Here is a 21,161-nt window from a genome sequence, read left to right as displayed (position 1 = left end):
ACATTATCCTAAGGGTCGCTTCACACCTTTGCATGCTCAAATAGAGATCGTTATTTGAAGCATTACTACCACACATTGCTGGAAGAGGTTACTCCCACGCATTGCTGGAAGAGGTTACTCCCACACATTGCTGGAAGAGGTTACTGCCACGCATTGCTGGAAGAGGTTACTGCCACGCATTGCTGGAAGAGGTTACTCCCACGCATTGCTGGAAGAGGTTACTCCCACGCATTGCTGGAAGAGGTTACTCCCACGCATTGCTGGAAGAGGTTACTCCCACACATTGCTGGAAGAGGTTACTGCCACGCATTGCTGGAAGAGGTTACTGCCACGCATTGCTGGAAGAAGTTACTGCCACACATGCTTGCCGGGCACGTGTGTTTTCACCAGCCTGCAGAGCAGCGGAATTTTATTTTATGTTTATTTACAGTATTGAAGAGTTTGTCTGATGGTGTCTTGGCATGAATGATGGAAGGGCGTTTGCCATCAGGCATTTCTATATGAGCGCTCGTGGTGTATGGTAAATTGAATGCGCAGAATGGCGCTTTCATTGAACATGGTTTTCTGCTTTATTGGTGGTTTGAGACCTTTACTTCATTGATGTGAGGCGTTCTGTTGTCTCCAGTCTAGGAAGCATACAAATCGGCAAGATGTTTGTGACGTTTCTTCTCTTCCTGTAATGTTTACCCTTTGTATTGGAGGACTTCCTATGCAAGCAGGTGGATTTTCTTGTACATAAAGCAGCCGGTTAATGCAAATAGCATGGATACCGGCAGGTAGGCCTACAGACAAGGTTGCACTTTAGAAATCCATTGTAGCTTTTATTGGTCTGGCATTAGCTAAAACCTTCTGAGTTTACTAAAAATGTATATCTGTAATAAATATATATATATAGGGGTTTCCAGCCAACCTTGTTTCACCCATTAGTCTGTTGTGTCATTGGTGTTTGTCTTCAGCCCACTACAGCATACAACATGGGGCAGCGAGACAGCTCACTTCGGCCATTGGCTGACTTCTCTGTAGGTGAGCGCATCCACACACAAAGTAGTTTACAGGAATCCAGAGGCTTCTTACGCAATGTGTGCTTTTTGACGCTAAAAATATTTTATCTTGTAGGCATTTTTAAAAATATATATTGGAGGGAGCCAGCAGCTCTCCCATCAATAAAATGTTGCCAAAGCAATGACGAAACAAAATAAACATCGGCAAAGCCAAAAGGCTTGCAGGCTGTGCCAGACTGATTGGCTTTGTCAATGCTCGTTCCTCTGTATAACGTAGAGTTGCATAAACTCTTCAGACCCCTCATTTTCATTGCAAGTTCGTTTTGTCTCAGATCCCACTGGAAAACGATCAGTACGTGTTCATTCTGGTGTAGGTGAGTGTGTGAATTGCGCCTCCCGCCCTTGGCAGCTCTTCCTACCGAAGCATTCGAAAACCCTTGAAACATGTTAATAGGGCCGAATGCATTTCCAAAATGTAGGATACACATTTGCATGCATTTAGGGTAGTTTGAAAGATGTTCCTCTGAGTTTTTCGATCGAATATGAGCTCCACTCATATCTGTCTAGGTGCCTACGGCAGAGTTAGTAAATGGTTATCTGTTCCCGATCTAATTCCCCCGAGCCTGTCTTGTGCTTGATTCAGTCATCTGAGCTTGTTTGATAACCTTTGTTCAGCAGAAAGAAATGCGCTCCTGGCACAAGCTCAGAGACTGTCGTTGTCTTTCGTAAATGTTGGCTTCTGATTCGTTAATAGGCTTGTTAATCCCTCCTTAGTACCGCCATGTCTTCATTTGTAACCTCCCATGAGGACTGGCACTTTTACTTCAGTTGTTACACGGTTCATCTTATTTAGTCTGTCAGCAATTTTTTCTTTAATGGTTTCTCGTAATGCAGGCACTACATGCTTTTCTGCAACATTCAGCGCACCATGCGCATTTTCACTGGGCGCTTTTACAAAAAAAGCATTTGTTTGTCAACCTGACAAACAAATGCTTTTTTAAGTAAAAGCGTACCATAGTGCACTTCCACTTTAATAGCGGCAGCGGACATGTTTTTAGACACCGCTCGTCTAAAGAAAAGGGCGTGGCCTCTAGTGAAAGTGTAAACAACGATCATTTGCAATCAATCAATCAATCATCGCATTTATATAGCGCACTACTCACCCAGAGGGTCTCAAGGCGCTGGGGGGTCCGCTACTGCTCGAACAGCCAAGTCTTGAGTTGCTTCCTGAAGGCGAAGTGGTCCTGGGTCTGGCGGAGGTGGGTGGGGAGGGAGTTCCATGTCTTGGCGGCGAGGTAGGAGAAGGATCGTCCCCCTGTGGTGGCTCTTCGGATGCGGGGGACGGTGGCGAGGGCGTGGCTGGTCGATCGAAGCTGGCGTTTGGGAGCGTAGAAGTCGAGGCGGCTGTTGAGGTATCCTGGGCCTTGGTTGTGTAGGGCTTTGTGTGCGTGGGTGAGGAGACGGAAGGTGATTCTCTTGTTGACCGGGAGCCAGTGCAGGTCTCTCAAGTGTCTGGAGATGTGGCTGCGACGGGGGATGTCCAGGATGAGTCGTGCTGAGGCGTTCTGGATCCGCTGGAGTCTCTTTTGGAGTTTGGCGGTGGTTCCAGCGTAGAGGGAGTTGCCGTAGTCCAGACGGCTGGTGACGAGGGCCTGGGTGACCGTCTTCCTGGTCTCGGTGGGGATCCACCGGAAGATCTTGCGTAGCATGCGCAGGATGTTGAAGCACGACGAGGAGACAGCGTTGACTTGTCTGGTCATGGAGAGGGAGGAGTCCAGGATGAAGCCCAGGTTGCGTGCGTGGTCTGTTGGTTTGGGTGCGCTGCCTAGGGCGGAGGGCCACCAGGAGTCGTCCCAAGCTGCGGGTGAGGATCCCAGGATGAGGACTTCCGTTTTGTCCGAGTTCAGTTTCAGGCGGCTGTTCTTCATCCATTCGGCTACCTCTTTCATCCCTTCGTGAAGTTTGGCTCTGGCGGTGGCGGGGTCGTTGGTGAGGGAGAGAATCAGCTGGGTGTCGTCGGCGTAGGAGATGATGTTGAGGTTGTGCTGGCGTGCGATGTCAGCGAGGGGGCTCATGTAGACGTTGAAGAGAGTAGGACTGAGCGAGGAGCCTTGAGGGATGCCGCAGATGACTTCGGTGGCTTCAGATCTGAACGGAGGGAGGCGGACTCTCTGTGTCCTTCCGGCGAGGAAGGAGATGATCCACTCCAGTGCCTTTTCTTGGACTCCGACGTTGCTGAGGCGTTGTACTAGGGTACGGTGGCAGACCGTGTCGAAGGCCGCGAAGAGGTCGAGGAGGATGAGGGCCGCTGTTTCTCCGTTGTCGAGTAGCGCTCGGATGTCATCCGTGGCTGCGATCAGGGCGGTCTCGGTGCTGTGGTTGGCCCGGAAGCCAGACTGCGAGGGGTCGAGGGATCCGTCCGTCTCGAGGAAGGCGTCCAGCTGCTTGTTGACGGTCTTCTCGATGACTTTTGCGGGAAATGGGAGCAGCGAGATGGGGCGGTAGTTCTTGAGGTCGGTGGGGTCGGCCGATGGCTTCTTGAGTAGGGCGCTGAGTTCGGCGTGCTTCCAGCTCTCCGGGAAGGTAGCAGTGTCGAAGGAGGTGTTGATGATGTTCCGCAGGTGGGGTGCGATGACCGCGTCGGCCTTGTTGAAAACGTGGTGAGGGCAGGGATCGGTCGGAGATCCGGAGTGGATGGAGTTCATCGTGCGGACGGTGTCTTCGGTGTTGATCGGGGTCCAGGCGCGGAGGGTGGTGGTGGGGGGCGGTGGTTCGGTCGTGGTGTTCGTCGGTTGAGTGCTGAAGCTGTTGTGTATGTCCGTGATCTTGTTGTGGAAGTAGGAGGCGAGGGAGTTGCAGAGGTCTTGCGAAGGGGTGATGTCGTTGTTTCCGGCGTTGGGGTTGGAGAGTTCTTTGACGATGTTGAAGAGTTCCTTGCTGTTGTGTGCGTTGTTGTCCAGTCGTTCCTTGAATGCGGTTTTCTTGGTGGCGTGGATGAGTTGGTGGTGTTTTCGGGTGGCGAGCTTGAGGGCAGTCATGTTGTCCGGTGTTGGGTCTCTGCGCCAGGTTTTCTCGAGGGCTCGGCAGTTCTTCTTGGAGCTTTTGAGTTCGTCGGTGAACCATGGGGCTCTCTTGCTACCAGGTCTGCTAGGCGGGTTCCTCAGGGGGGCGAGCTCGTCTGCGCAGTCGCTGATCGACTTCGTGAGGTTGGTGGCCGCCTGGCCGGGGTTCGTTGTGCTGGTGGGCGGGTTCATGCTCAGGGAGGTCGCGAGCTGGTCGGCTGTGATCTTGTTCCAGCTCCTGCGTGCAACCTGTTGCTGGTGGTGGTGGATCGTGGTCCTGCCGAAGCTGAAGTGGACGCAGCTGTGGTCGGTCCAGTGGAGTCCGGTGGCGTGGCTGAAGGCGATGTCCTTGCTGGATGAGAAGATGGGGTCGAGTGTGTGTCCGGCGTAGTGGGTGGGGGTGGTGACCAGCTGCTTGAGACCGAGGTTGGCGAGGTTGTCCAGCAGGGTGGTGGAGTTGCGGTCGTTGTAGTTCTCCAGGTGGAAGTTGAGGTCCCTGAGGAGGATGTAGTAAGCGGAGCCGAGGGCGTGTGGGCTGATGAAGTCGGCGATGTCTTCGCTGAATTGTGTGCGTTGTCCCGGGGGTCTGTAGATGAGGGTGCCTCTGAGGGTGGTCTTGGGGTTGATGTGGACTTGGAAATGCAGGTGCTCGGCGGTTGCGAGGGTGTCGTCGGTGTTGATCGTGATGCGGATGGTGTTCCTGTGGACGATGGCGATGCCTCCTCCGGTGTGGTTGATGCGGTCCCTTCGGATGATCTTGTAGCCGTCTGGGATGGCGATGGCGATGTCAGGCGCTGAGGAGGCGTTCATCCAGGTTTCCGTGAAGAAGGCGACGTCTGGGGCTGTGGTGTCGAGAAGGTTCCAGATCTCGATGGCGTGCCTGTGGACGGAGCGGGTGTTGAGCAGGATGCATTTCAGGTGGCTGCTGTTGTTGCTCGTCTTGGTCTTGGTTGGTGTAGGTGTAGTGCAGGTGAACTTGCAGGAGTTGCAGCAGAAGGGTCCGTGGGTGCGTCTCGGGGTGGCACGGTAGCAGCCCGGGACTCGGCCGGCGTTGAGGGCGTTGAGGGTGGCAGCGTCGTACGTCCGGCGGGCAGGCTGGGGTCTGCGGGGGCCAGGGGTCCTGGCACTGGGCACGGTCCAGGCGCGGACGAGCGCAGACGGGCTTACCTTTGGCGCACCTTCGGCGCTCAATCGGTGCTCCCGCTGCGCGGTCGCTCTGGGGGCGTCATAAATCTGGAGCCGGGAGGGCGGGTCAGCTGGGAGGCGGGAGCGGGGCGGACATGGGGCTGGAGGTGGGTGGGGCCGCAGGGAGGCAGCGGCGGGAATCGGCGATGACGGGCGGCTCAGCGGCGGCTGGGTCGCTCTGGCAGGCCGGCAGACAGGAAGGCGTTTGGCAGCAGGAGGGGTGACCAGGCCTCGTAGAAGGCAATGCAATAGGTCTCGCATTTTGGAAACTTTGAACTATTGGTATTGTATTGGTATTGTATTGGTATTGTGTTGTAAATGACAATGCCTTTTATTCATCCAGGTTTTTTAAATACCAATAAAAGGTATTGTCACTTACAATGCCAATAGCTCAATATTTTGCAATTGCCAGACCTATTGCATTGCAAATGCTTGTTTATTTCGTAAGAGAGTAAAGAATTGTGACATTGCACTCCACGATGACAGTTGGTCTGAAGACATCTGGTCTTTATTTTAGCATTAATTTCCCGTGTTTTGGTTTGCTTTCTTTTTTACCTGTAAGCGTCATTCGTTTTTATTCAAGTTTATAAATATAAAACAAAAGTCACGATATACAGTCCCTGGGCAAATAGAAACACCACCCTCTTACAACCTTCCACCACCTTCCACCACCTTCTTGCTAATCCACATTATAGTTATAATTTTATGACGTTGCGCTCACTCCTGACTCTTTAGTCAGCTACCCCACTTTCTACCTGGCGTCCTGTTGACTCTTTTGAGTTCCACTTATCTTTATTTGCCCCATATCTTCAGAGTTTGTTAATGAGACCTGAAGTTTTCATGAAGTTTTGATTCCTGGACTTAGAATAAACAGTTTAACAGCGTAGATCCACAGGGCGGCCATGGAGTCTCAAATCCTTTGCTGCTGTCTTCGCTTGCACTTGAGATCGTTTTCCATTGCGGACTTAGGCCAAATGGAATGAATCTCGTTATCCTTCATGTGCACTATCTCTTTATTAGCTGGTCACTTCCCAGCCAGAAGCTGTCCTTGAGTACAGGTGAAATTGGTCCACAATTCTGAGTTCCAGAAGATCCAGTTCTGGCATTGCAGAGTGCACTGCTTTAAATATTTCCTCGATTATTTGCAATATTTCTTTCCTAAACAGTTTAATTGTGAGGTAGTCGCAAACGTCCTGCTGCTTTCTGTTCCTGGTATTTCCTAGACATGGACTGGACTATGTTCAGCTTGGATTATGCGTTTCTGCTTCATCATGTCCTCTTTGTGCCAGCCCTTTTCAGAGGGTTACAATACAACAGACAAGTCAGTTGGTGTCATCCACACACTGCTGGACTCGACCTGGTTCTCAGACTTCACTGAGCTCAGTTTCTATCAATTTTGTATGTGACAACTCACTTTAATCATCAAGAGGCTAGTGAGCTGCAGCAGCGTTTAACCCCGCACTTCTTTTGGGCTTGCATGTTGACCGGCATTCCTCAGGGAAATACACCATACCAGGGTTAGTAGAGCTAACAGTTTTGGTGAATTAATGCCTTTCTACCACATCCGTCTCTTGCAGGAAATGAAGGAGGTTTACTGACTGATTTATTGATAAAAATGAAAATACTTGCTTGCCATCTCTACTTCTGTCTCCAGAACAATTGTATTTTTTCCTTCTCCCCATCATTTCTCACTTTTTAAGAAATGTGCAAAGTGGCTTCCACCACTGTGGAATCTGAACCTGGTACTCAAGTTTTTGATGGGTCCTCAATTTGAGCACCTTCACTCTTGTGCATTGATTTTATTAATACTAAAAACCCTGGTAATCTGCATGAACTGGAGACCTTCACTCTGTCGGTGAAGCCCTCATATGGACTTCCTGCTGTATCTGTTCTAAATAAGTTAACTAAGTATCACCTTTCTCAAAGATACCTGTGGCAGGCTTGTTTTGACTGTCTCTGCATGCAATAATAGAGCAACATCTGTGTATGCTAACAGTGAAGTGTGTCGAAACAAGGGACCCCAAACCTTTTGTGTAATAAGCTCTTATGTTATGTTAATCGAAAATCCTCTTGCGCTGCTAATATTAGCATCAAAATAGTTACCACATCAGACAACAGTATATTCCCCCAATGCACATTTACCAGAATTAATCCGGTAAGTGCATCAGGCAGGGCTACCAGTAGTGATGTTAAAAAAAGGCCTTGCCAATTTGGAATGCAGTTATGTAGTGTAGGAAGGTGGAGTATTATGTGGTGATGCCCATTAGGCTTCACCATGCAGTACTGTTAAAGACCTCAAAGATGGTCCTTGAATTCTTAATAATAAATCCTTAGTAGTGTGGCAAAGAGCAGTCCTGCTTTACTAGAGGAACATATGTTAAGCATTTCAAAGTACCAGCATGGACAATAAGTCATTGACCCAACTCGTTAGACCTGAGTTATGGATTTTAGGTGAAAATCTAAATCACAGCAATTCAGTGCTGCAGAACTTTTGAATTGTGGCCATGGAGAAAAGTGGTAGTGCCAATCGGTCACTTGCAGGTAGATTTGTTTGGAACTCAAGGAGGGTTAAGGTGATGCGGGTCCCAGGACTAAGCCACGATAGTCAGCTCAATTTTACACGGTGCTGTGGGGACCAAGATGCAAAATAAACAGGGTGGTTGATGGCATTGGTCGAAGGTTGGGTGGGGTTCCCTCTAGGTGCAGCGTCGAGTGCAGGAGTTGGTTGCCGGACTGGCAACCAACAAGCCTTGGCAGTGGTTAATTTTTAACATGGCACTGTTCCTGGGCCTGACTAGCAGATCCCAGGACATAGTCGGAGTCAGCTACCACCAGTTCCAGTCAGCATACAATGGGGGTGCACAGGGCACACAGGATGACTTTGCAGCACAGGGAGTCAGCAGGACTCATGCAGGTGGAAGGTAAGCTCATGGTGGCTCAACAGATCTCAAGGGCATCACACAAAGTGCAACATTCTGTAGATGCTCCAGCACTAGGTTTTAACAGGAAAGGCTGGAACACTCATATTTAATAACACAGCTCTCCAAACCTAGAGAAGTGAGACATAGCTGGAGACTACTAAATGACGTTTCCTCTTCAAGGAAAAAAAATAAACAGCCTTCAAAATATAATAAATACAATAAAAAAAAAAAATCAGGACACAGATTCCCAAAAACGGATTACATTGACAGAAGGTAAAAACCCAAAGAATAGTTATCTGTAAATAAAGAGGTACATTCCTCAACCAGGTGTGCCTGCAACAAACAAGGGTGTAGAGGGTCATCCAACTTCCATTCCACTTCTGTCTATTCTCGAGCTGCTTTTGGATGCAGGCTTTGGATCCATTATAACCACCCTTTCATCATACCACCAATGATGTCTGTTCTATTCAGATAGCGTTATTGCATACGTTGTCAACTACAACTGGGCCATCATATTTGTTTTCACCCTTCTTAATATTCCTCGGTTTCCTTATGCTCACAACATCCCCCAAAATGAAGACCACAGCACAGTTGGTGTCTAGTCTGGATGTCCTCCATGATGGCCCTATTCTAATAGACTTCTAACCACAGATTCCTAGACGTAGAGTATTCCCCAAGCATCAGACTGGATTCTGATTTCTTGAGTAGTACCTCTGTGCTCCGGTAGGTGGTGACGTTCGGCTCCACGTCAATGCTGTCTGTGTCGGGAGTGAATTCGCTGTGCCTATATTGGCGTCACCACTGCTCGCTGACATCAGTTCCTTTCATTCCGTGCCAGCAGCGTGGATCTGGAGAGCTAGCTCTGTCACTTTTTGACTGCCTTTTACAAAACATTTATCTGAAAGAAACACATTAGTTAGATTCCTTACCTTAGAATATCCCCAGGCATCAGGTTGGATCCAGAAAGATTTTTCGTCAGCAGTACCCTTGCGAGTCTGTAGGTGTCGTCTGCGACTCCGCGTCCGTCGTCGGCGTCGTGATCGCCGGGATGACGTCGTCGGAGTACTTAGATGCCGCCCTCGCGCGCTGACGTCAGTTCTTCTTTTTTCCGCGCCAGTAAGTGCAGATCTGGGAAGAGCCTACCCTTAGTCAATTTTTGACTAACTTTTTTGACATTTTTGTCTCTCTTTTCGAGTCGACTTCGACTCCTGGTGCCGGTAGGGATGCCCGCGTTCAAGCCGTGTGACGTCTGTCACTGACTGATGTCGGTTACCGACCCCCATCATCGGTGTCTCTACTGCCTTGGGGCCGACCATGATAACAAGTCGTGCCCCGACTGCCGGGCCTTGACCTCGAAGGCTAGGCGGGAGCGGTCTCGCAAGCTCCTCGAGATCCGGCAGTCGGCTCCGCGCCGCTCGAGGAGGAGGTCGAGGAACCGGTCGCGGAGCCGAAGTCATCACCGCTTGTCGGGATCGAAGTCCTCGCATTCAGGTAAGTCGAGGCACAGTAAGAAGTCGTCGAAGAAGCGACATTGTTATTCGACCTACCCTCGCCGGTCGCGCGACTCGGCCGAGGGTTCGGGTGCACCACCAGCGCGGCTCCGCCAGAGCCGCAGGTGTCGCATCCGGCCCCATACCCTCCGGTCCCTGGGCCTAATGCGACTCTGGGCGAGATTCGGGACTTCCTCGTGGCCAGGAGGAGTCTCGCTCTGCCGTCGAGGCCTGCCGGCGCGCCTCCGGACCCCGCAGGCCCGACTGGGGGGCCTAGCGAGCCGGCGGCTTCGGCCCCGGCGCCGTCATCGACTTTGGTCCCGACACCGCAGGTCCCCGTGTTATTCAAGCCTGGATCCCGATTGACGCCGGTTGACCTTACGAACCCGCCCCCGGCGCCGACCCCCATGGTGCCACTCCCGGTGCCGTCCTCGGATGACGCCGTCCCTAGTTTCAGCCCCGGTCGGGTCCGGCGTCTATGGGTGAGCATTTCATCTATGACCTGGCTCCGTCCTTTCTGCTGTTTACCAGGAGACGGATGAAGGGGAGGACTGGGAGGGGTCTGAGGACCCTCTGGCACAGCAGTGCCATTTAAGGCAGGACTGGGCAGACGAGCTGGGGGATGCCAGTGGTCTAGACACTTCGCCTGACACTGGTTTCATCTCTCCTCCTTCCGTGGCTACGGAGGAGGGTGCGACTTATTCTGTGTTGTTGCGCAGGGCGGCCCAGGCCCTACACCTGGAGCTCCCTGCAGCGGCCATGAGGACTAATCTCCTCACCGAGGTGCTTCAACCGCCGGTAAGCTCTTCGAAGCCTCTACTGCAGTTTAATGAGGCCCTCACCGACGTTCTGATGGGCACTTGGTTCAAGCCCTCTACAGTCTCTCCTGTGGATCGGAACGTGGCCCGGCGCCACCGCCCTGCTCCGGGCGACCCCAGCTTTCTGTCGGTACACCCCACCCCTGAGAGTCTGGTTATCCAGGCCTCAACGTCCCAAACCGCCTTCTCGTCCGCATCTCCGGATCAAGAATCCAAAACGTTGGAGCAGTTTGGGAAGAAACTGTTTTCCTCCCTCAGTCTGGGGTTGCGGTCCATTAATACTGCGTGCCTTTTGGACCGTTACACCCACTCTTTGTGGGATACGGTGGCGGACGTGCTGCCCCAGTGTCCGGAGGAGGTCAGGACACTGCTCGTGCAGGCTCTTGCTGAGGGGCGGGACGCAGCACGGTACACTATTCGATGCGGACTTGACACCACGGACTCGCTAGGTAGAGTGATTGCGACGACCGTGGTGATTCGTCGCCACGCCTGGCTGAGGTCCACAAATTTTTCAGGGGATGTCCAGAGCACTCTCATGGACATGCCCTTTGGTGGCCGTCGCCTTTTTGGCGACAAAGCGGATAGTGTGCTGGAGCGCTTTAAGGACTCCAGGGCTACGGCCAAGTCCTTGGGCCTCTCGGCCTAGCGCCAGCAACCTTCCGCTTTTTGCCCCTTTCGTGGCCAAGGGAGGGGCGCCCCCACAAGTTCGTCCAGCCACAGGCCGCAGAACCAGCCTCAACGCGGTCGCGAACGTGGATTCCGCCGTGGCGGAGCAGGGGGACAAAGAGCCGGTCAGGCACCATCTGCTCCCGCAGCATCTGCCTCAAAACCTTCCTAATCCGAGCTTTCAGGCCCATTCCACACCAGTGGGAGGCAGAGTTCACCATCACCTGCTCCACTGGCATACCATCAATTCGGACAGGTGAGTGCTGCAAATCATCCGAAGGGGCTACTCCCTCCCCTTCGAGGCGACCCCTCCAGCCATGCCGCCGCAGCACCACCGCATGTCGGGGGATCACTTGCGACTTCTGCAAGAGGAAGTTACGGCCCTCATGTCCAAGGGGGCCATCGAGTGCATTCCTGGCCCAGAAGTAGGTTGGGGTTGTTACTCTCACCACTTTCTGGTTCCCAAGATGGGCAAAGGGGGCCTACGCCTTATCTTGGACCTCAGGAGTGTCAACGCCTTCCTCCGGAAGGAGAAGTTCAAGATGCTGACTTTAGCTCAGGTTCTGGCTGCCCTAGACCCTGGAGACTGGATGGTAGCGTTGGACTTGCAAGACGCTTACTTCCACATCCCCGTCCTGCCGGCCCACCGGCGTTACCTGCGGTTCACGGTAGGCCACCAGCACTTTGTTTACCATGCTCCCCTTCGGCCTCACCAGTGCCCCTCGGGTGTTCACGAAAGTGATGGCAGTGGTCGCAGCTCATCTGCGCAGATTAGAGGTTCTAGTCTTCCCCTATCTCGACGACTGGTTGTTGAAGGCGGGCTCACCCCAAACAGTCGTCTCCCACCTCCAGACTACGGCCGACCTCCTGCATTCGCTGGGGTTCTCCATCAACGTGCCAAAGTCACATCTGAGTCCCTCCAAGAAGCTCCTCTTCATCGGAGCGGATCTGGACTCTGCGCAGTTTCGGGTTTATCCTCCCGAACAGCGGATTCGGGATATTCAGGCTCTGATTCTGATCTTTCAGCCTTCATCCGAGTTTCAGTCAGGATGGCCCTACGGCTGCTGGGTCTGATGACCTCCTGCATCCTGCTGGTACATCATGCCAGGTGGCGGATGCGGGCTCTGCAGTGGGACCTGAAGTTCCAGTGGGCTCAGCGGAGCATGTAGTGGTGACTGATGTGTCCCTCCTGGGATGGGGGGGCCACATGGGAGAGGCGGAGATCAGAGGCCTCTGGTCTCCGGCGCAGTCCCGGCTCCATATCAACCTATTGGAGCTGCGGGCATTCCGGCTTGCACTGAAGGCATTCCTTCCCTCTGTCCGGGGAAGTGTAGTGCAGGTGTTCACGGACAACACCACCGCCATGTGGTATTGCAACAAACGGGGCGGGGTGGGGTTGTGAACCCTTTGTGAGGAGGCTCTGCGCCTCTGTACATGTCTGCAACATCAGGGCATCACCCTGGTGGTTCAACACCTTGCGGGCTCTCTGAACGCCAGGGAGGACGAACTCAGCTGCCGGTGCATGATGGATCACGAATGGCGCCTGAACTCGGATGTGGCGCAAAGCCTCTTTCGGCAAGTGTGAGCACCTTGGTTAGATGTAATCGCCACCGAAGAGAACGCGCAATGTCATCAGTTCTGCTCGTTGGAATTTCCAAGGCGGCACTTGCTCGGAGACGCTTTTCATCGCGAGTAGAGTTGCGGTCTGTTATACACCTTTCCGCCTATACCACTTCTGCCCAGAGTGCTGAGGAAGATCAAGCACGACCGGGCCCAAGTCACCCTTGTGGCTCCGGATTGGGCACGAAGATACTGGTATCCCGAGCTACTCAGTCTGTCAATCGATCCCCCGATTCGACTGCCTCTTCAGGAGGACCTTCTTTCGCAGCTGCAGGGGATGGTCCTCCACCCGAACCTGTCCAGCAGATTAGCTGCCACGCCTGGAAGAAAGAGTACGGAGTGGGAGATTGAGCTTGAGCAGGACAGCCCCGCTTGCTCGCTCGCTCGCCCAACGCTCACCCTCTGGCTGGCTGCTCTGTCTCTCGTCTCTCGACTCGACTCCGGTGCGACTCTCTCTGTTTCCCGTGTCCTGGTTCCCTACTCGCTTCCCTCTTGGAACCTCGAAACGTGGCAGGAGCCGCAAAGGTACATTCATTACGCGGCAATCGCCGCTCAGTACTGAAACGCGGCCGGAGCCACGAAGGAACAGTAATACGCGGCAACCGCCGCTAAAACATTCATGAACGCGGCCGGAGCCGCAAAGGAGTATTTACATGCAGCAACCGCCGTTAAAACATTGAACATTGAAACGCGGCCAGAGCCGCGAAAGGATAACTGAGGCGCGGCAATCGCCGCTAAAACATAGAAACGCGGCCAAAGCCGCGAGGAAGAGAAGAAGCGGCAATTACCGCTAAACATTGTGTGCCTGCAAAGGAGAATTCAAATGCAGCCACCGCCGCCAAAACATTGAAACATTGAACATTGAAACGGGCCAGAGCCGCGAAAGGACAACTGAGATGCGCCAATCACCGCTTAAACATAGAAACGCGGCCATAGCCGCGAGGAGGAGAAGAAGCGGCAATTACCGCTAAAAATTGTGTGCGCGACTAACAACTTGGGACTGCCTGCCCAGACAGTGGGGGCCCCTTCACTCGGGAGGCAAGTAGAGGCAGGAGCTTTATCGACACAGCGCACCTTTGACACAGCTTGCTCCATTCCACAACGTGGGGGGCATTATCAGTGCAAAGGAGCACAGGCGAGCTCAGCAGGCGAGTGTGCCCGTTTTATTTTAATTGCTGTACCAGCTGGGATTCTCAGAGCGGGACAGAGCTAGAGCAAATAAGATCGAGATTGAAACGCAAATAAGAGAGAAGCTGTTACGTGCTGTGCTGAGGTGTAAAGCAACGCTTTAGTATCACTACTCGGGAAACACGTTATTGATTCTTTTGTCCTTGAACTTTGGCAGCATTACCGGCAGCATATAGATATATATTCCCATTAGTCCCAGATCACCAGCTTCTTGCTCCTCCGCCACTATCACTCCCCCCCTGCTCCTCGACTGTTGGGTGCGGGTGTGGGTGCGGGCGAGGGTGAGGGGGTGAAGAGGGTGAGCCGGCTCATTGAAGCCTGTGCAGGGCGGGCGAACGAGAGGAGGAGCTTTAGGGGAACAAAGAAGAAAAGGGGCTGCAAGACCTCAGGGAAGTGATCTGAGAAGTGCGCCGCTTGACAGAGAGGGCAGAGAGCACCTCCTTGGTTGGTTTAGAGGCTCTCAAGTTTGGACTTGGATCTTGGTTTTGTGACTGCCCTCTTGGTGCTAGTGCCCAGAAGGTCCAGAGGGTTTCTCACGAGAGATTGGTGCTTAGAGGGAAAGAAGTGACGAGTGATGAAAGGATGAGTAAAAGATTGAAATAGAGGAAAAGTGCTGGAAACAGTGGTGAAGAAGAAAGTAATTAGAAACAGGTTGGTCTGGAAAAGCGGAAAACGTAAGCAGCTTAGTCCACCTGACCTTATCGGACAACATTAGTTAAAACTCAAAAACAAAAAAAAAAAAAGAGGAGAATGAGATCTGGCAAAGTCTGGCAAACCCCAACACAGAAGTCTAAGAAAGAAGGAAAAAAAAGTAAACGAAAAAAGCTCATAAAAAAACGAAACCGAAGTTCGAGACATAATGGTAAATAGTCCATTAATATCCCCTATAATAACAATGTTTAGAAAAAAAGAGGACGAAAATAAAAGAAAGTCAGTCTTGGATGTAAGATTCTCCCTTCTTAAAGACCCAGGATCAGCTATTTATTCAACATCAGCAGAGATGCAAGGTCTTAAAACACCATTAGCGCGTCAAAAAACTACCATAGCCTCAAATAAAATACTTAACTTACAAAAAGAAGTATCACAAGATATAATAAACACAACCCAGTCATGGAGTACGCAAATAATGAATAAGGAAATAGATAAGTTAAACTTAAAAACAGAAGACTCAGAAGAGGATCCATAGAAGTTATGACGGATAATAAAAAATAAAAAGAGAAAAAGCTCCTAAGCAACGAAATATCCTCAAGTGAAATTACAAAAATATTAGACAACATAAGAGAGAATAAGGCAGAGAGAATGACATATGACAACACATTATTAGGCATGCCAGACACACATCAGTTCTTCCAAAAAGAGTTTGAACTTGGGAAAAAACTCGATTATTCAACCACGGACTTGACACTTCACCAAGTTAGCTTAATGTCCTCCACTCCTAAGTCTGAAAAAATAAATTCTGAGAAGACTACAAGACTAAAAATATGGGCTCAAATCCACCATAAGGACCAAGACTATGATCAAGAAGATTTTAAAGAGCAGATGGAAAAGAGCCAGAATGCTAATAGATCGGCATCAATCAAAAACTCGTCACAAATTTCTGTTAATGAGTTAATCATTTCGCAAGAGGAAACTACAAATGATAATAATCAAAATCAATTGGATCTTCAAGGTCAAAAATCCACTAAAAAAATATCAACAATAACTTTATTGGGCCGACAAATGATACAGGCTACTTAGAAAGCGAAGCTCAAGTATTAAAACAGGATAAAAAAACAGTCTTTATAAGGAGAGACAATGAGTGATCAAAGCAGTCTCCTTGAACTTTTTAAAACATTATTACAAACATTACAGACAACTACGAAGGCATTTAGTATGCAAACAGATAAAATGGACATTCAAATTGATTTAATGAATATAATTGCAAAACATATTGCAGGAATAAACATAAAACTGGACAATATGAACAACTTTATATTAGGAGCTTAATCCAAATACTCAGCTCAGTGTGCTTGCAGCCCAATAATTGACAAACTGAGTCTGCTACCATCACTTCTAGAACAGATAATACTATTTAATAAATCAAACTTAGCAGTGGGAGATTACAAAGCTGAAGTCCAAGAAAAACAAATAGTTAATACTATGCATCTTTGTAAGCCTCCACCTAAAGAGGAATTAGACCAAATTGAAATCGACCAAAAGCTGGAAGAAATACAAGATCAAACAAGAAAGGATCAACAAACAACAGATAGCCAAGACGAGATAACGGAAGGTACTAAAACTTCGAGTCCAGAGAAAAAAAACAGAGTTCCAAAGCTATCACGGAAACAAAAAAACGAGATAGGAAAGCAAGGAAAAAACGTCTTTTATAGCAAATCAACAGACAAACAAGGTTTACTCAATCTTCTGCCCAACCGGTATAAATAAGTCCGTAACAGGCAAAGTTAATCCAGTATCAAGTTTAGAAGAAGTCTTGATCAGTCTCAGAAGTTTAGAAAAGTCGGATAAAGGCAAAGCAGAGGTCGAACATTCATCTGGAAAAGGATTAGTTATAAAACAGGAACAACCTACTGAACCTGGGGGATGCCAGGAGAACATAAATAATAAGGAAAAAAAAAATACATGATTGGGGGAAAAAAACAAATACATTGAGAATAAAATAGGAAACAATCGACTCAGACAATGGAATCAGGTGGGATGCAGCCACAGAAAAAAACGGTAGGCAGGAAATTGATCCCAAAATCGGAGACCGGAAGATGGAGGAACAAATAAAAAAGAATAAAGAGAGAAGTCGACCAGCTCATAAGACGCCTACCCAAAAAATTGCTGACAATAGGGCTGCAAAAGGACAAAGAAGTCCAGGCAATGAACAAGTCTTAAAAGGATCCCAGGAGAAAGAATGGTATGAATCAAAAAAGGATCATGAAGAAACAGAGAAATTATGAAGATCTTGGGTATAGCATCCCTTTAGGAAAGAAAACAGATTCCTCTGCGGCCTACAAGTTCGACGAAGAAGACGTTGACACAATTGATAAAAGTCAACCAAAAACACAAATTGTCAATAGCAGAGAGAATGACCAAGGAAATGATGGGCAGGAATCTGCTAGCAATATTCACAAAGAGATCAATCAAGAAAACATAACTTTATTGGAAATTCCAACTCAAAATAATAGAACGGCAAACCCAAACCAATATGTAAACTTAAGAATTCAAATATATGACGAAAAAAACCAAATTACAGCCGTCGAAGAGAACGAGGACCCTAAATTACAAATAGAGCAACAGTATCAATCCCTGAGACAGCAAATCCTTATGACACCGGAATTTGACTCTAAAGGCCCACAAGATACACTAAATAGAGGGAACATATTGAAATTGACGGCAAGTGTTCCAGCCCTAAAACATCTGCATTCGTCAAACTTACTGGCTGTAGAATTTATAACAAAGGGAAATAATAAAGACATAGAGCAAACTTTAACTACATGGCAGTCAAAAGAAGATGTCCAGTTAATCATGAAAAGTATTCTGCAATTTGAAGCTTGGGGAATTAAACTGTCAAGGCCAATAGCACCTCGTTACCCAGGCCCTTTGATCTTAAATCCTGCCTATAATAATAAGAACGGCTCAAATCAAAAAGAAACTAACGAACATAAACAGACAGTTCTCAAAGGAGCAATAGGTAGCAACCTTCCGGCTTTGTTAAAGAGAGAAAAACTGAATGAACAAATAACCGAAATTACTCCATGCCAGGATAAATGGGGTTGGCTTCCAGGAGCGTTAAGCTTAGAAAAAGGACGCTGACCACAGGAAGTTACAACAGATAAGCAAGACCTAGGAAATATTCAGCTGCTTTCATGGAATATTGCGGGGGCAAAGAAATGGTTAGGAAACGGTTGTCAACCCAACAATTGGGAAAAGTGCGACATGCAGGAGACATGGGCACAACAAGATTTTCCCCAGCCAAAATATACACATTATACAGTTCCAGCAATAAAAAATAAAAACTATGGGCGACCTAAAGGAGGTCCTGCAGTATATATATCCGTAGCCTTAAAAATTGAATCAGAGCACTTAACTTCAACAGATCCAAATGTTCAACTGATAAAACTTACTGCTGGGACAAACGGCAGAACAAAAACTGTTCTGCTGATTAATACATATGTGCATCCATCAGTACGACGTAAAAAAGTGCAAAATGCCCTGCTGATTAATATAATTACAGATATAAGGAGTACACACCCCAAATGGGATTTGATACTGACAGGGGACTTTAACTCCAATTTAATACACACCCCAGATGAAGACAAGTTATCCGCGGACAATACATACTGGAATGTCCCGCAGCAATATCAGCCAAAGAGCACAACACCGGACCTTGAAGGTCGGCGCCTAGTCAACGCTTTGGAATATCTTGGTTTGAGAATAATAAACGGGCGAATATCAGACGATTTCCCCCCAAAGCAAACTTTTCATGGAGGAAAGACTAGATCAAGACTGGATTATACAGCCATCTCAGTTACTTTGATACCATATCTCACACACTTTCCCATAGAGTACACTACTAGGAGTGATCACTCCTATCAGCATGTAAGTTTTGGGCTAAAAATTGGCAAATACCAAGCGAAAACGGAAATAAAAGGAACTATTTATACAACTGTCGTAAAACACTTAAAATGGTCAACTGAAACAATAGAAACATTACAGTCCAGCTTAAAGTTGAGGATAATGGCTGGCGAACTGGAGGCACCGAATAAAGTCCTAGCCTGGGAAAGATTCACTTTGGAGCTTTCAAAACTGATGATAGTGAGACACCAACCAAAGGAAAAACAACGAATCAGTTATGAAATAATTCAGAGACCATCGAAAGGGCTAAGAGTTTTGAAAGGAGAACTCAAAAAGGCCATTAGGAGACTAAAAAGAACTAGTCATGACCAAATAGCCTGGGACAAGGTACGGCAATTGAGAAAAACATATAAAAAGCTACAATGGGAAGAAAAAATAACACACAAGGATAAATTCTGGGCCGAATTACTTAGTAGCGCTAAGAAAACAAATTCAAACACATTCTGGAGAATTATAAATAAACTACAAAGACCGGTAAACGAGTTATCATCAAACATACAGGGATTTGAGTGGGCCAAATTCTTAACCGCAAAATTTACAGAAAAAGTAACTCACGACACGTTGGGGGCAAAGATCAAGGTGCATCCGGAGAAAAACAACACAATGGAAACCATTACACAACGAGATAGTGAAAGAATCCATATAGGAGAGGATGATAAACAATATAAAAGAAAAAGAAAGGCCCAAGATCAAAAACCAGGGGAAATTAAATCAAAAACCCCATAAGACATATGCACTACCCCATCAAAAGCAAAGGAAAATCTGTTATTAGACGGAATAAAACGCATTATAAAGACGACCAGAGGGGATGGGCCGCCAGGAATCTCGCAAATCATTTTTAAAAATGATCCAACATTTTGGAGCGAGCACTTATTCAAACTATATAATGAAATAGAGCTCCTAAATTGCATTCCATTGAATTGGCAGGGTTCAATACTGACTCCCATCTATAAAGGTGGAGACAGACAGAACCCATCAAATTACAGGTTAATCGCCCTCCTGGACGTTGAAGCGAAATATCACGCACCACTTATTCTGGAAGATCTTAAGGAATGGTCAGACAGCCATAATTTAATCCCAGTGAATCCGACTGGTTTTAGGCAGGGTATTGGGACAATCTCAAACATCTTAGCTTTATCCATAATGGCAAATAAATGCAAACAGAGGAAACAACTTCTTTACCCTTGCTACATAGACCTAAAAGCTGCATTTGACAGTGTAGACCGCCACCTCCTCTGGAAAAAAACTGCGAACTTGGAACATTCCCGAAAGGATAATGCGGGGAATACAATTATTTTATTCAAACACATGGATAAGGATTAAAATTGATGATTGCAGCAGATTATCAAGAAAGCTGACCACAACAAAAGGCCTTAAACAGGGATGTGTATTGGCGCCACATCTTTTTAGTTTGTTCCTATCCGACCTTGCACAGAGGTTAGATTGTACTAACTCTCACCCACCGAAATTAGGTGAGCTAGCACTCACACACCTCTCGTATGCTGATGATGTGGTGCTAATGAGTCTAACAAAAGTCGGTCTACAAAGACTTCTAAACGAAACATCAGGCTTTATCTCAGAGAACAACCTAGAGATAAATACATCAAAAACAAAAACAATGGTCATTGGAAGTCGGCAGAGAAGTAAACAAATCATCTGGCTTAACAGCAGTCAATTAGAGGAAGTTAAGAATTACAAATATTTGGGATTTTTACATAGACAACCTCCAAAATCACACCGAACAGAAAAAATATATGACTCAGAGAACTAGCGCACTTATATTCGCCTTTAGCCAATTGGCAAAGAAGTTGAAAGGTCCTTCATATAAACCATTGCTAGCGGTAAGGACGGCGAAAATTCTCCCTACAATAACGTATGCTAGTGCAACCTTTTATGGCAGAGATGTAGAACTATTAAATCAACTAATAGTTTCTACGTATAAAATAGTTTTTCAGGTAGATCGGTCAGCTTCGCCAGCCCAGGTGCGTCTTGAATTTGGCCTATTAAACGAATCAATAGGAAGAATGTACACGACCATAAAGCTCTGGTATAGACTGAAATTGAACGGGGGAGCATCACCAATTAATAAAGCACTTTGGACAGAAGTTGAACATAACAGGAAATCACCTTACAACCAATATCTAAACAATTCCCTGACAAATAACCCGTACAAAAGATTTATGGAATAAAAACTTGTCTTATTTAAGCTTCAAACAAACACTAAATAAAGTAGCAAAAATTCATTCATTACTAATTGATAAAAACATCTTCAGGACAAGGTCGCACGCTTGGATGGTGATTAACAACTATAAGACACTTGCACCAGCTCATTATTTGAATGTGACATTTTCCTTTTACTTGAAAAAGCAACTGATGGATATACGATTCGGAAAACTACCATCAGCTGCGGATCAGCCCACTTGGTTATATAAAGGGTCAAAACCATGTCGACTTTGCGGCTACCATAAAGAAGATTTTATTCACATTATTTGCATATGTAATCAACTTCATAATGCTCGAGTCGCTCTTCTCAGACACATTTTTAATGATAAGAGGTGTCAGATCCTGTAGAGCTGCTGTAATAGCAAGC

The 21,161-nt window shown here is 47.9% G+C and overlaps 1 protein-coding gene across 1 annotated transcript in view; it reads left to right on the top strand.

Annotated features, from left to right (window-relative positions):
• OSBP (oxysterol binding protein) overlaps window positions 1-21,161 on the top strand; it is a 465,191-nt gene that overhangs the window by 389,078 nt on the left and 54,952 nt on the right. The window lies entirely within an intron of this gene.

The sequence above is a fragment of the Triturus cristatus genome, chromosome 4_1, assembly GCF_964204655.1.
Source record: "Triturus cristatus chromosome 4_1, aTriCri1.1, whole genome shotgun sequence".
Classification (NCBI taxonomy): Eukaryota; Metazoa; Chordata; class Amphibia; order Caudata; family Salamandridae; genus Triturus; species Triturus cristatus.
This window is presented reverse-complemented; position numbering and strand designations above follow the sequence as displayed.